Here is a 5729-nt window from a genome sequence, read left to right on the forward strand (position 1 = left end):
ACTCAGAGCACATGTAACAATGATTCAAAAAATATAGAAGTTTTTGAGGGATTTCTTATGGATTGGGAATGCAAATGACATGAAGAAAATCCCACTTGTCTCTTTGAAATAAATGGCACAGGTAAAGTCATTGGGAGGTGCAGGGGTTCATGACTTGGAAAATTAGAACAAATCTTTGGGGGGGGGGGGGGGGGGGGGGGGGAGCTAGTGTGGCACATGTATTCTAAGACACATACTAAATTATGCCATATTATGCAACAAAAATATCTTGACAACAATTTCCTTTCAAGAGTGTTGTATATTTTGGATCCAGTCAAAGGTTCAACCTTTTGGGATTTTATGATGTCTTCAAGAGATGTTGTGGTCAAATATATTACATGGGAAGTGAACAATGGTGTGAAGGCTAAGTTTTGGAGAGATTCATGGAATGGAGCTCCTCCACTTATCAAGACTGATCTAAACTAGGATTTGGTTACACATTTAGAAAGAGTATGGGAATGTCACCTTGTAGATTTTGTCTCAATTGTATGTCTATTTTCTAGGAAAGTGACATGGAAAGATCTGGATGAACTACCTATAATAGATCAAGATAAGAAAAGATTTTTCAAAATGCTATCAAGGAAAATAGTCTACTTGTCAGACAAGGAAGATAGGTTACTTTGGTTCTCGAGTAAAAATTGTAACTATTCAATTAAGGAGGCCTATAGACTTTTACAATAGCAGGAGGTTAGAAAGGCTCCTTGCTGGGCATATTCTTTTTGCTGGAATCCAGTCACTCTCCCTAAGGTAGGATGTTTTTCTTGGATAGCTTTAAAGAAAAGGTCATTAACAAGTGATAGATTAAACAAGCTTCATATCTCCCAACCTTTTAATTGTTGATTATGTAACCAAGAAACATAAGATGTGGATCACTATTTTTTGAACTATCCATTTGCACAAAAATGTTCACTTTTTGTTCTCAAAAAATTGTAGTACTCCACCCCACTATCCAATAAATTATGGGATCTTTTTCAATCATGGCTAGAATTATACTCCTCTTCCCTCTTTTCTAGTTTATGGAAATGTATTCCAACACTTGTGGTATGGGTAATTTGGTGGAAATTTAACAAGAGGATATTCCAACACAATCCTTCAGTTATTGTCATGGTTCTTCAAAATCTAGAAAGATCTATTTCTGAGGTAGTTAATGCTAGTCATTCAAAGGTCCAATGTAATCCAATAGTATCTAATTGGGACAACATAGCCATTCGTGAATGAAAAGGCATACATATTACTATTGGTTGGTCTCATAGCTCTTCAAATCAAGGTATCCAAAGTAGAGTTGTTGTGCATTGGTATCCACCTAGCCTAGGTTTTGTAAAATTAAATTTTGATGGTTGCTTGCATGGTAATCATGGTATATCTGGAATTGAGGTATGTATTAGAGAAATTAGGGTGAGGTATTAGTAGTTAAATGTTCTCCATTGCAACCGGGTACTAATAATATGGTTGAAGCGCAAGTGTTATTTGTAGGATTAGTTCTTGCTAGAAAAGGTGAATTTCAGCACATGCAAGTGGAAGGTGACTCAATGGTTATTATCATTGCATGAATTAAGTGAGAATCACATAATTGGATATTAGCATATATATTACAACAAATTTGGATACTATTATATGCCTTTCAATAAATATGCATGTCACATACCCTTCATGAAGGGAACATGGTGGCAGATTTCATGGTCAACTAGGGGTGTGATGGTCTGGACATTGAAAAAAATAAATCAATGGGTTTGTTTCATCATGATAATGATTTGCATAAACTCATCACAATTGACAAACAATATACTAGCATATGTAAAGATTGATGTGCCAACATATGTAATGTTTAGTGCAGTTTAGGCTATCTTTTGGATTTTTGAGGGTGTCTCAAGATGGCAACTACACTAACTTGTTGACTTCATTTCCTCATATATATCATTTTGTATAAAATAATGATGTTGGGTTTTCTTTATGGTTCTTTCCTGATTGAGTTTTTGAACCATTCTATTATATAATAATATATATAGTGGCACGTTTTAAAAATTAAAAATATTGAATTGTCATTTCATACGCATTTGCAATGATCCTACTTCATCAACATGGTATCAAATCCAAGATGCAAATAAATAAATTAAGATGAAATATGAGCTTTATGTAGTACTTGTGCATGTTGAATTTTCTTTAAATTCTTGTTAGTATTACTACTTTGTACCCTCTAGCTATGATGATTGGTATGAGATGGATGTTTCACAAGTGTCAGAGGCCACTGAGAGAATTGTTATGCATCATCAAGCATACATTATCTTTTATTTAAAAAGGGACCTAGTGGTTTTCAAATAGTTTGAATACTAAAGTGAGAAATGAATCAAGTATTTTTGGTTCTCCCAAGTTTGTTCTAGAAGAAATGATTACAAGTGAAGAATCATCATCTTATGAGTTGAGTGAGTTTGATGGTAGCAATACTAAATTTTTAGATGGAATATATTCAAATGTAAATCCTACAATTTTATCCAATAGAACTACAATGAATGATGATACTCGACTAAATAATTCTCATTATAGTTTGAATGTTGATAACATGAGGAACTTTGTTGCATTTATCTCATCATATATATGTAATGTTGAGACAATTAGTGTCAAAGTCACTTCTGAAAATTACACACATTTCTGTGAAAACCAGCACCTTTGACAAATTTATCAGGAGAGAGAAAAAAAATTTCAAGAGGATTCTAGGGATACTAAGTCCTCATGTTTGTCAATGGATGCACATAGTAACAAAATATTGGAAATCCAATTTAGTGGTAAAAAAGAGTCTCTTACCTATGAAAAATTACTTAGATAAAAGTAATGAAAGGATGGAAGTGAATAAAGATAATAAGCCACATCAAAAAAATCAAATAGAGAAAAATGTAGCAACCAAGGAGTAAGAGGAGAGAAGGAACACAAATTATACAAAAAAAGAAAAAATAATTATATTCAAAAACCATTAAACATGAAATGGGAAATAATTTTAACCTATAATATAATCCCAACTTCCACTGCAAGGGTAAGTGATATGTTCATACATTTCCATCAAAGGTGGCAACCAAATTGATCTATCCACCTTGTATTGAAATGATGCCCATGTGGATTAGGAGGTGGAGGTGCTAGTAAGCTATGTTCAAAGATATAACAAACATATAATAAAAGGATTTAAGCCATCCATGAACCACATGTATATGAGTTAAAGAATTTAAACTAAAGTTGAAGGTGTAGACAATGAAGTATGAAAGGAGAGGCTATTATCAAGAAAGTGAAGGGTGGAGAATGAAATAGAATAATCATCTACTTCATCACTTGGAGATTATGACTTTAGTCTACTTGACTATGATTGTTGACATAGTAAAGTTTGCAATCCTTATAATGGGTATCATGTAAGCTATTAAGATGGATGTGAATTTGAATACCTTGTCACTAATAACATATGAAATTTCATCAGTAATTTAGATAAATTCATAAGATGAACACATCAAAAATAACAAGGATAATAAAGCATGTTGATATACAAATAAGTAGTTATTACCCTTGAGTGTTATATTTATCTACTCATTGTAGCATGTCTCTTATTTGTATTTCTATATGTACTATAAGAGATCTTTTCATTGATCTTTTCCTTTTTCTCTAGAGTTATTCTTGCAGGAAAAGGAAGATCGGTATCAAATTACGAGGGAGTTTGATACTAGTTCATTAGAGGAAACATTGGATGAAGATCTCAAAAGATTGATATCCATAGGCACTCTAATAACCTGTGTGTGTGATTGCATTATTTTAATGGGCCTACCCCCTATGTACCTCATGAGGAGTGATGAATTCCAAATGATTATTGTCTGTAATTATAGAAGTTATTAAAAGATAGCGATCTTACAATAACTTAATCTTATATTATGATGGATATCTTATGATATTTATGTTAGGATTTAAAGAGACATAACTAACAATTACATGCAAATATAACCAATATCATAAAATAATAATGTACATAGAAGAGAACTCAAGACACAAAGATTTAATGTGGTTCACCCAATCCCTGGGCTATGTCCACCAATAGTGAGTCCAATATTTTATTATCCACTAATTACAACCTAATTAAAACTTGTAATCCCTTACATCTCAATACCAATGCAAGAAGAAACTATCACATCACACGCTATGAAAACCCCTAATCCTAAGGCATTTTATACAAGTATTTTTTTTTGCTTTAGGGTTAACATTAGTTAGAAGAAAACACTGTCGAGGATGTTGGAATATTCAAATGGGAAGAGTACTTCTAAGAGGGGGGAGGTGAATCAGAAGTAACTAACTTTTAACCTACACATAACTGAAAGTAAATGACATGCATGTAAACATATTAAATAAACATAAAGTAAACACATGCATCAACAACACATTACACCAAAATTTGGTAACCCAGAAACCCTCCAGAATGAGAAGGTAAAACCAGGGTGGGGATGATACCCACAAAATCACTGCAGCAATAATTGTTTGACCACTTCTAATGGTCTGCACTATTAAAGGCATGCCTTGTTAAAGGCTTTACACTGTGTCAATAGTGACCTAGTTAGAGGATTTAAAACACTTTACATGAAGTGTCACCCTGTTAAAAGATTTACAAAAGGCTGTTAGGCCCACCTAATTCATAGGACTTTCAATCACCTTCTCAAGGCCTCTCCCACCTAGCTATTAAGCTAACCTATCAATATAGGATTTCCTTTTCTAATACAATGGCTAGAAAGTATTAGAATCGTTAACCTGATAGCATGCAATCTTCAATTGTTGGGCTCAGGCACTTGATCTGCTCTTTCTAATATTGATCCTCTAAGATCTGATATCTGATCATATCCCTCATACTATTCTAATTAACTAGATGTGTAATTATTGCTCAATTCACTAAGTCCTTGACACCCCTACTGCTTGCCCTATTCTGCAATATGTTATCTGCTTAGCAACTTCCTTAACAACTTCCTTAGCAACTCCTTGGAAACACAAAATTATGGGGTCTAAGCCTTCTTATAAAGGCTTTGTAGAATTAGGGATTGCAATGAAATCACAAACTCAAATTTCTCACTCATTCCTTGCACTTTTCTTATTGGTCGCATACCTTTTCCATTTTTCTTATTGGTTGCATGCAGATTACATAGGAAATGAAAAAGATTCATTCTTATCTTTAATATCCTTTGAGATTCTTCTATGTCGGCCCAAAATATATGGTTTACATCTGAGTTTATGAAGGCACAAACTTATATGTTGATTCTATGTTGCTCGGCACATACTGGATTACTGGTGCTCGGCACATATACTATCCTAGTTTTCTCGGCACCTATTACATTCTATCTTGCTCAGCACATGTATGTTTCTAGTTCACTCAACACATGTTGCATTCCGACTTGCCTGGCATCAACTGTGACTCGACACTTATATATCACTCAACATCTATTGATCACTCAGCTTCTATTGAAATTCTGGCTCGATAGATACTGTAGCTTGGCATATGTAGTGTACTCGGCTTCTATGTGAAAAGTGGTTAAGTGTGTTGACACTCAAATGTCAAAACTAGTCTAAGACCAACAATCTCCCCCTTTGACATGAGTGTCAAAAACATTTAACTAAGCATTATTTATCTGACCTTATGAGCACATGTACAAAATTTCAAAAACTTGTTCAAAATTTTGTAA

The sequence above is a fragment of the Cupressus sempervirens genome, chromosome 2, assembly GCF_028749045.1.
Source record: "Cupressus sempervirens isolate cs-2001-9-10 chromosome 2, ASM2874904v1, whole genome shotgun sequence".
NCBI classification, from domain to species: Eukaryota; Viridiplantae; Streptophyta; class Pinopsida; order Cupressales; family Cupressaceae; genus Cupressus; species Cupressus sempervirens.